Raw genomic sequence first — 11780 nt, forward strand, 5'->3', positions numbered from 1 at the left:
TTGAAGGACGTCCTGATCTTTTCTTGCCTTTAGCCAAGTCATATCGATTACAAAATCGATCAAACCAGTCAAATAGTCTTAATTTTTGGTGAAGTGTCACTTTAAACCGATTCTAACATCTGAAGGGTTTCCTGAGCTTTTGCAATTTGAAACAAAATTTCACGTTAATGTGTTGCTTGATATCCATTATTAACGACAAACTTGAAAAACACACTTGAACTCAACAGTGGCTCACAAACGACTGACAGTATCAAACAAGCTGAAACTTGTCACAAACACGGCTAGTATGGATGTGTCCGAACCTGCATTGCATTGTTTTGCATTGCTCTTGGATGGTGCTCTGCATCAACATTCACCGTACTTTTTGATCACACCTCGTAAAACTATCTCATTCAAAAGGGTGACAGCAGTTACTCAAGAATAAACCAATGGTTTCTGTATTTTATATAATGTCATTAAAAGTGCTTAATCACAAAGCCTGGTAAAGAGCACTTGACACTCATAAAATATTATAGAAGGAGCTCCAAAGTAGCAGTACTACACATCAAGAAGGCTTTGTGCTGTGTGTATTAAAAGGCGCCCTGCTCATGATATAGTAAATATAGAAAATTAATATATAAAAGGGCAAACTGGAGATGACTGCCAGTATTTTTTAAGTTTGAGCACGACACGCACCCCTGTTGCTTTGAAATCAAATAGAGTTGGTCAGTTCCAAGCGTCAACTGGATGATAGCATACATACAAGACCGCAAGACAAGCACATTAGTGAATCTTCATTGTTTGTTATATATATATATATATATATATATATATATATATATATATATATATATATATATATATATATATATACAGTGGTACGGAAAGTATTCAGCCCCCTTCAATTTTTCACTCTTTGTTATATTGCAGCCATTTGCTAAAATCATTTAAATTAATTTTTTCCCTCATTAATGTACACACAGCACCCCATATTGACAGACAAAAAAGAATTTTTGAAATTGTTGCCGATTTATTAAAAACAGAAAAACTGAAATATCACATGGTCCTAAGTATTCAGACCCTTTTGCTTAGTATTTAGTAGAAGCACCCTTTTGAGCTAATACAGCCATGAGTCTTCTTGGGAAAGATGCAACAAGTTTTTCACACCTGAATTTGGGGATCCTCTGCCATTCCTCCTTGCAGATCCTCTCCAGTTCTGTCAGGTAGGATGGTAAACGTTGGTGAACAGCCATTTTTAGGTCTCTCCAGAGATGCTCAATTGGGTTTAAGTCAGGGCTCTGACTGGGCCATTCAAGAACAGTCACAGAGTTGTTGTGAAGCCACTCCTTCATTATTTTAGCTGTGTGCTTAGGGTCATTGTCTTGTTGGAAGGTAAACCTTCGGCCCAGTCTGAGGTCCTTAGCACTCTGGAGAAGGTTTTTGTCCAGGATATCCCTGTACTTGGCCGCATTCATGTTTCCCTCGATTGCAACCAGTCGTCCTGTCCCTGCAGCTGAAAAACACTCCCACAGCATGATGCTGCCAACGCCATGCTTCACTGTGGGGACTGTATTGGACAAGTGATGAGCAGTGCCTGGTTGTCTCCACACATACTGCTTAGAATGGCAGAGGATCCCCAAATCTAGGTGTGAAAAACTTGTTGCATCTTTCCCAAGAAGACTCATGGCTGTATTAGCTCAAAAGAGTGCTTCTACTAAATACTGAGGAAAGGGTCTGAATACTTAGGACCATGTGATATTTCAGTTTTTCTTTTTTAATAAAACCTGCAACAATTTCAAAAATTCTTTTTTTTTTTGTCTGTCAATCTAGGGTGCTGTGTGTACATTAATGAGGGAAAAAATTAATTTAAATGATTTTAGCAAATGGCTGCAATATAACAAAGAGTGAAAAATTGAAGGGGGTCTGAATACTTTCCGTACCCACTGTATATAAAATGGGGGACCCATAAATTCACAGAATTGTTAAAAAAAATCTTTATTGTACAACTTGCACTAATCCCTTGTTATTTACCTTCAAAATACTCCCCTTGAGAAACATTCCACTTCTCCTAGATCTTCCTGGACACATTTCCTGTACTCATCGTTTGTTTCTGTGTCTAGAGCTTCCTATGATTTTATCCCTGGATTTCTAACACAGTAGCAAATCATCTTCCCTTCTGTCTCAATTTTAATTTCAGACACAACGAAAGAGTCACAGGGTGTGAGATCTGGCAAATATAGGAGGTACAAAGCGACACCAACATTGTTGTTGGTCAAAAGCTCTTGGACTGATAAGGGCAGTGAGTGATGTGTCATGGTGCAGCAGTGTGTGCAGGTGCACTGTCATGGTGCAAAATGCACTTTTGCTTGCACCACTGCTCTGGATGATTTTTCCCTAATGTTTACCCGCATACTCCTCAGCAGTTTAGTATAATGTTGCTGATTTACACTTTGTTCATGGAGAAACTGTTTATTAAGAAGTCCTTTAATGTCGATAAACAAGGTCATCATTGTTTTGATGTTTGGTGATCCAATGTGCTTTTTCAGTTTGTAGAAAATAAATCGCCAACGTCACCAGCACGATTATAAAAGAAATGTCAGAAAATGACATCTCATTCAACTTAGGCCAATGTCACTTGGCAGACTGGAGACATGCAATACCTAGTGGCATAGTTGAAGCTACACGCCGATCAAATGCTATTGACTAATCCTATATATATATATATATAGTTAGTTCTCATTATTCTCCTGAAATACACCATAGATATTGAAAACACATATATTGAAGTACAAATGGGGTTAAGTTCTGGTAGGATGCTGGTTTGGGGAGAAGACAAGAGTGTGGAGACAGGGTCAGGCAGACACATCAGCCCTCCACTCTCACCTCTCGAGGCTCTGTAATGATTCTACCAGAGGTTCACCTACCGAAATCATAATATGACTTTTACTTCCTCTATAGTCAAGTCAAATGTCTTACAGGTGCTCTACCAGAGGAATGAGTGGCCCCAGTTGAACCTGTCGAATCCAAAAAAAAAAAAAAGTCAAAGCAAACTTTATTGTCATCTCAACCATATACAACTATACAGAAAGATGAAATTGTAACAACATGAAGTGCAAATAATAAATTAAAAATAGTATTCAAATTAAAATTTAAAAATTAAAACACAAACAAGACAAGACATTGTGTAAAGACAAGACAAAGAAGTAGTAGCAATATTGACGTGTAGTTAGCAATATGAACATTGATGCAATGCATGGTATTTGCAATCAAGATACATACAGTAAATATAGTCAATAGATATGTAATATAATAAATAAATAAATAATAAATCATAGATAATACATAAATTATCAGTGTATGATAATAGTTGTTTAAGACGTGTAAACAATGACAGGTCAGAATGTTTCACAGCAGAAGGATATCAAGAATGTCAAAAATACTTAAAGGTCAGTATGAGATTTTCAGTTCTTTTCTACATGCACACTTGTCTTTGTAGGAAAGTGTTCTTAAAGGTGGTTAAGGGCATTGTGGAAGATCCCGGGGGCAGCATGGTGTGAACGAGTCTGACAGCTTGGGGATAAAAACTGTTACTGGAAATATCTCATTCTTGGGGAACAGTTGCAAACCGCGGTGCCCATTATGAATTGGGTTCAAGGGCACACTTACACCTCTCGGTGCTGGTTAGGCACACGTTGATTCACTGATCAATTTAGTGGAGTGCACATGCAGGCCTGGACATCTATGGGCATTGCAGACCTGTTATTGCTCAATCTTATGTGTTGCTCATGTTTAATAGGCTTCTCAGATTTTTTTTCTGTTGCACATGGCCATGAGTATAACTCCCTGATGTTGGTCTCCATCCCATCCCGCGGCCTGCAGCAAGGACCTTAATTGCAAATAGGTGTGATTAGGGTGTTGTAAACTGCATTACACTTTTATAATAGTGAAAAAGCAAAACATTTGTCAGCCGTTTAACATAATTACAGAGTTTGGTAGGATGATGTTCTCTACCGTCAAGTTCCTAATAGGACATATAATAGTTTAAAGTGTTACATTTGGTGAGTGTCCCACCGTGTTCTGCAGAAGGGAGACATTAATACATTTGGCTGCCCTTGGTGATCGCCTTGTTGGCCTATATAGATGAACCAGCCCTGCCCGTGGCTGCTCTCAGGACCTCCTTTTCTTTAAATAGCAGATCACACAAAGACTCTTTTGAAGATCATTGGACCAGGCAAGGTTTTGCCACTCAGGTGTGTAAATGAAGCCCATGCCTCTGTTCCTCCACAGATGTGTTGCATACAAAGAGCGATCATGTTTTAAAGGTTCAAAAGTGGGCTGATGCAGGGCCTGGACATGGAAATGGGAACACAGTGCTTATGATATCCTTATAAGGTGTAGCCCTCTGCGAAAAGTTCTAACACAACAAAGAGAGTTTTTTAAAATAAAAGACCAGAAGAAGAGACGTGAGCCAGAAAAACAAGGAAAGATTCATAACTAGTAATTCTATTAAACACTATCATCAAACCAAAATCAAAAACCCAAACTCATAGCCAGTAGAGCAGGAACTTTAACTATCTAAACACACACTTTTTTTTTCCTTTTTGTCCACAAACTTGGATTGGAAGGAAGTGTTTAGGAAGAACTATACCGTTGACTCTGGAAAAGAAACCCAAACTCTTCCAGGTCGGTTGCCTAGCAACACCATAACAAAACTCCACAAAATGGCTCTGGAGCAGAATTCAAAATGGCATCCAAAAATAGTTACAGATGTTCTAAAACAAGCTTCTAGAATGGTAGTAACCACAAACTTAAGTTCTACAACCTCTAACACCTAAAGTTTACATAAAAAGGAAAGCAAAACTATGTCTCAAACATGCACAATAAAGTTAAAAAAATGCCAATCATAACACCAAAGCCCTGTACATGTGAGAGGAAACAAATGGAGGAAGCACTGGACCAGAACAGATCCAAAATTTGGGGACTCACTGCATTGGCTTGCTGGAGTAACTATGTCTTTCTGTCTAAAGCATGTGATTATTTTTTTTTAAGGAAAACTGGGATATTATGCGACAATTAAATCAGTGATTCAAACACAAAGCAGGCATTGCTGGGCACTGGGGCAGTTACATTCTAAGAATCCAAAGATCAATGTCTACAAAGAGCAATATATGCATTTCTTTATTCATATGTTGTGGTTGGCCTTACAGATGTCAAGGGCAGTACAGATCACAATGCTTTTGCCCAGTGTGAAGTAAATCTGAGCAGCAGTACCCTTACTGTCCAGCAGAGGATGCTGCCATCACAGCAAGAGGTCTTTCAAGCCCCTGGAGGACGACTATAAGCCCTCTTGCAGAGTTTGAGGTTCCTCAGACCACTAGAGGGTGATGTAATGTGACATCATGGGCATATTTTGGAGGACAACCCATCTGGCCCTCTACAGTGCACCTCTGTAGTGGGGCAAACATCTACAAACATCTCAAGGACAACTAAAGCAAAATGGATGACCTGATTCACTATGAATGAGAGATTTCAGATTCTCATGTTTAAAACATTTCCAAACCTTTCTGAAAATGCGTTTTCACTTTGTCATTATGGCGTATTGAGTGTAGATTGATGGACAGAAGTGGCAGATGTTTCCATTTAGAATGAAACCTACAACACAATAAAGTGTGCAGAATGTGAAGATGTCTGACTACTTTGCGAATGCACTGTTTATGAAGACACCTTCCAACACATGATCACAGGGCAGAGCTCCTCTCCAACAAGCATTGGACACAAGGTGCCAGTCTACTGGACAGCACACACATCCACTCTGGGCCAATTTAAAGATGCCACTTAGTCTAACTTGCCCATCTTTAGGATGGTGGAGGCAACTAACTAACTTACCTAAAAAAAACCCACACAGTCATCGGTAGAATAAGGAAACTGCCAGGAATTGAATCCTGGGCTTTGCTGCTGTGCACTCCCACTTAATTTAACAACTTTGTAAATGTTTGTTGTTTTTAAAGAAAGAAGCTGAAGCTGACCTCTTTATACAAAACAGCTCAGGCATCCTAAATACTCCCATGCTAGAATTGTATTGTACTTAATGGCTGCTTACTGCCTCACTGAACTCCTCAGACTCCTGCAGTTCCCTGGTCTTCCTTATTAGGTCCATTCCTTCACATATGAAGTTTCCAGCAATCTATCCTCACAATGAGAAACAGATGGCTCTTCATTAAAGACCCCATGACTTAATGTGACCTGCAGACCCCTTCAGAACTGTCACATACTGCTCCAGGCCTTCCGATTCCCTCCATCCCAAACACTTTCTTAGACTAAACTGCCAGCTTCCGCCTCAACTCCTGCTACTGAATAGTCATGATCGAAGACTGGATTGTAAATTTGGAATGGTTCCCCATGCCTTAGAGTTTGTGTAGACAGAAAACTGAATAATGAATGGGGGAGTCTGAACTGAAGTTACAAGGTTCAGGCAGGGAGAATGATTCATTCATCTGGAATGAAAAAGAGAGACACAACCAAAATGTAAAGTAGAGAAAACGAAGGAACAGGGGTCACAAAAGAGGCAGAAAAAGCCATTGTGGAGTTCTGCAGACTTCAAAGTTTCAATAATAATAAATTAACATAACTTTATATAGATCTTTGTATGGGTGTTTGTGCATCTATTCTGTACTTACTGCTCATGTATGGTGGCACAGTGAGTAGTCCTGCTGCCTCGCTGGTCAGTGCCCAGGGTTCATGTCCAGTGTCCAGTCCTCGTCTGTGCGGAGTTTGTATGTTTTCCTGATGTCGTTGTGGGTTTTGCTCTCACACCCCTAAAGCTCTATTTGGACCTAATTAGTGGTGTAAAGAAGTAATTATTGAAGGACCCCCGTAGCTTTAGCCACATCTGAATAGCTCATGGACTATGCATTTATGTCTCAGTAAAGATTACAAAGCATTTTGCCTTTTAAAAAAATTGGCAAAAGATGACCTCTGATTAAAGTAGTCCCGTGTGAATCTGTCATTTGAGCAATTCAGATGGGACTAAAATATTATAATAATAATGAGGACATTACATATCACATTGTTAGTGAAGTGGTAAAAAAGAGCTGTCGGCACGCCTTATTCTGTGCACTGCATGGATAATAGGAGGTGTGGGGCATCTCTCGAAAATCAGTAGGTACGCTGATGTACACAATTTATATCGAAAAAGTGGAAGTGGGAGGGTAAGATCCCCCTTAGAAATGCGAATGGATGTAACCTCTTGAAGAATCCGCCGGCAGCTTCGACTATCAACACCCAAGGACCCCAACAAGGCTGCTCGCTGGAACTACAACTGCAGCCCTGTGGATGCTGAAATGGCAGCGCCATGAGAGGGATTCTGCCAGCCAGCGTACTGGGGGAACACATGTTCCTGGGGGGCACTGTCAATTCATGATGATGGCTTGCATGTTGGGTAAGGGAACACCCACCATCCCAGTCAGGATTCCAGCCCAGTTTTGCCTTTTTTGAGCAGTGTAAGGTCATCTGTATGAAGTGCTGTAGTTTCATAAGATATGGCCAACCAGATTTTAAATATGGGCCACAACAATTATCCGTGTCCCAAAGCAGACCAAACTGAACTTACTTGATGGTAACTGACCAGTCATACTCACTTGTATTTCTACTAAATGCTTTGAGTTGCTGGATGCTGGTGTTAGAACACATTACAAGATACTAGATACTAGATAGTCTGAGCCTGTCCCAGTTTGCACATGGTCACAACCAATCCACAGAGGTGCCATGTCATCATGACACACCTAGATAATAAAAACAGTTAAGCCGATCACAGTTGATAAACTACAGCTGTTGTACCATGAAAGCTGCCCACCAGACTCTAAGAGTGTCACTCTCTGCCACTGGATATTTGACTTCCTAACTGGTAGGACCCAGCATGCACAGCACGGCAGCATCACTTCCTCCACAGTGATCCCCATCACAGGCATTGCTCAGGGTAGTGTGCTGTAGTCCTTGTTCATCTGTGACTATGCGGCCTAACACGGCTCCAACTCCATCTTTAAATTTGCTGTTGACACCACCATCGAAGGCTTGATCATCAGAAGTGATGAGACTTCTTACAGAGAACAGATTTATGCTCTGTCAATGTGGTGACACAACAAGAAACACAGCCGTCATCACACGCCTGTCTACATCTGTGGAAAGGGTTGGCAGCTTTCAATTTTTAGGAGTCACAATCACTGATGACCTGAAGTGGCCACAACAACATCTTGACTTTGGTCAGGAAGGCTCCTCAATGCCTTTACTTGCTTAGTTATCAGAGAAAAACCTGAATGTCGCCATCTATCAGTGGTGTCTCTGCACTAAGGGCAGGAGAGAGTCTGTGCTCCATCCTCCAGCAGATGGCGCTATTTTACAAAAAATAAATAAGCAATACACTTGCCTCAATGCATTGGATTTCAGCTCCAGTCCTCAGGGAGCCCATTGGCTGCAGGTTTTTATTCCAAACACTTCCAGGAAGTCAGTGCTTCATTCTTGCTTTTAATTGATCTCATTGTTTAGTGAGTTGCCCTTTTTATTCTTTTATTTCTGAAATAGTTGCATTTCTGCCAAAAGTTTAAATGCATGTCTTTTTTGCAGTTTTATATTAAATTCATTCTTTCTGTGGAGTATTCAAATGCGGGTAACACCGAATCTGAACGAGAGCCATTGCTTCAATGCCATATTCACTTGTCTGCTTATTTGTGTTTCTTAATGAGCAGACAATGGCAGACGAGTGACTGGCCCCCTTTATTATTCAAAGTTGCTTGCACCCGTGACTGCACGGCTCATTGCTAGTCATCAGCATCTGGATACAATTAAGGCATCAGAAAAGGGTTAATGTAAAAGAAAATGGCTCATGAAATGAACATTAAGTAATTTAAGGCAACACACTGAAATATGTATGCATCCATCCATTTCTAAGCCTGCTTTTTCAGGGCAGGGTGATGGGGCAGCTGAAGCCTATCCCAGCAAGCACCAGGGGGTCAGTCCATCACAGGGTGGACACTCACACCCACCCACCAGGACCAATTTAACATCCCCAATCCACCTAAATTGCCTGTCTTTGGACTGTGGGAGGAGATTGGAGCACCCTGTGGAAACTCACACAGACACTGAGAGAACCTGCGACTTGAACCCTGGTCTCCCCCCTTTGTGAGGCAGCAGTGCTGGCACTGCACCATTTAGAAATATTTATGAAATTCTTTAAAAGAATTTGTAGGCAGACAATTAAACAATTAGGTCAATTAAAAGAAGTACAATCCTCTGATTGTGAAATTGGGTGGAACATAAATCTGCAGTCTAGGGGTCCCTGAAGACTAGAGCTAAAACTATTGAAAGATAGATAGATAGATAGATAGATAGATAGATAGATAGATAGATAGATAGATAGATAGATAGATAGATAGATAGATACTTTATTAATCCCAAGGGGAAATTCACATACTCCAGCAGCAGCATACTGATAAAAAACAATATGAAATTAAAGAATGAAAGCAATGAAGGTATAACAGACAATAACTTTATATAATGTTAACGTTTACCCCCCAGGTGGAATTGAAGAGTCGCATAGTGTGGGGGAGGAACGATCTCCTCAGTCTGTCGCTGAAGCTGCTCCTCTGTCTGGAGATGATTCTGTTCAGTGGGTGCAGTGGATTCTCCATGATTGACAGGAGCCTGCTCAGCGCCCGTCGCTCTGCCACAGATGTCAGACTGTCCAGCTCCATGCCTACAATAGAGCCTGCCTTCCTTACCAGTTTGTCCAGTCGTGAGACATCCTTCTTCTTTATGCTGCCTCCCCAGCACACAACCGAGTAGAAGAGGGTGCTCACCACAACCATCTGATAGAACATCTGCAGCATCTTATTGCAGATGTTGAAGGATGCCAGCCTTCTAAGGAAGTATAGTCGTCTCTGTCCTCTCTTGCACAGAGCATCAGTATTGGCAGTCCAGTCCAATTTATCATCCAGCTGCACTCCCAGGTATTTCTAGGTCTGCACCCTCTGCAAACAGTCGCCTCTGGTAATCATAGGGTCCTGGAGGGGCCTGGGTCTCCTAAAATCCACCACCACAAAATCCTTGATTAGGTTCCTATAGTCCTCCTCCTGCCCACTCCTGATGCAGCCCACAATAGCAGTGTCATCAGCAAACTTTTGCAAGTGGCAGGACTCCGAGTTGTATTGGAAGTCCGATGTATATAGGCTGAACAGGACCAGAGAAAGCACAGTCCCCTGTGGCGCTCCTGTGTTGCTGACCACAATGTTAGACCTGCAGTTCCCAAGACGCACATACTGAGGTCTGTCTGTAAGATAGTCCACAATCCATGCCACCAGGTATGAATCTACTCCCATCTCTGTCAGCTTGTCCCTAAGGAGCAGAGGTTGGATGGTGTTGAAGGCGCTAGAGAAGTTCAGAAACATAATTCAAACGACTGTCTCTGTCCAAGTGGGAGAGGGATCGGTGTAGCATATAGATGCTGGCATTCTCTGCTCCCACCTTCTCCTGGTATGCGATCTGCAGAGGGTCGAGGGCGTGGTGGACCTGTGGCCTCAGGTGGTGAAGCAGCAGCCGCTCCATGGTCTTCATCACATGTGACGTCAGAGCGACAGGCCAGAAGTCATTCAGCTCACTAGCTGAACCTTTGGGACTGGGGTGAAGCAAGATGTTTTCCAAAGTCTCGGGACTCCCCCCTGTTCCAGGCTCAGGTTGAAGATGCGCTGTAGAGGACTCTCCAGCTCCAGCACACAGGCCTTCAGCAGTCATGGTGATACTCCATCTGGACCCGCTGCTTTGCTGGCACGAAGTCTTCTCAGCTCTCTGCTCACCTGCGCTGCTGTAATTGTGGGTGGGTATGTTTCTGTTATGCTGGTATCAGCAGAAGGATGGGTGGAGGGTGCAGTACTCCAAGGTGAGAGTGGGTTAGGGTGGTCAAACATGTTAACGAAGTTGTTTGGTTTGCTCTCTTCACGTCTCTTTCGACGGTGGCACTCCGCTTCGAGCTGCAGCCAGTGATGATCTTCATCCCAACCCTCATTTCCTTCATGCTGTTATTCTGCAACTACTGCTCCAGCTTTCACCTGTACTGCTCCTTCGCTGCCCTGAGTTGGACTCGGAGTTCCTTCTGCACACACTTGAGCTCATGCTGATCACCGCCTTTAAAAGCCCTTTTCTTCTGGTTCAAAAGGCCCTTGATGTCACTTGTAATCCATGACTTGTTGGTAGCATAGCAGTGTACTGTTCTTACTGGAACTGCAATGTCTATACAGAAGTTGATGTAGTCAGTAGTGCAGGCAACAACTTCCATCAATGTTCTCACTATGTGATCCCTGCAGGATTTCCCAGTCTGTAGTTCCAGTCTCTCAGAGCCTGCTCTGCCTCAGGGGACCACTTCCTGAATGAGCGTGTGGTTGTAGGTAGCTCCCTCACTCTTGGTTTGTAGTGAGGCTGAAGCAGAACCAGGTTATGATCTGCTTTCCCAAGCGCAGGTAGTGGGGTGGCGCTGTATGTGTCTTTAACGTTTGCATACAGTAGGTCGATAGTTCTATTTCCCCAGTTGTTACAATCCACATACTGGGAGAAGGCAGATAATGTTTTGTCCAGCGTCACATGGTTAAAGTCTTCAGCGATTAGCACGAGCGCCTCAGGGTGCTGTATTTGTAATTTAGCAACAGCGGAATGGATGATGTCACCCGCTGTCTATTTAATATGATTTAATGGATTGTTAAAATATTTAGAGTAAAGTCGTTTTAATCACCCTAAATCAAGTTTGTCCAATTTTCCAT

The sequence above is a fragment of the Polypterus senegalus genome, chromosome 11, assembly GCF_016835505.1.
Source record: "Polypterus senegalus isolate Bchr_013 chromosome 11, ASM1683550v1, whole genome shotgun sequence".
In the NCBI taxonomy this organism is placed as follows: Eukaryota; Metazoa; Chordata; class Cladistia; order Polypteriformes; family Polypteridae; genus Polypterus; species Polypterus senegalus.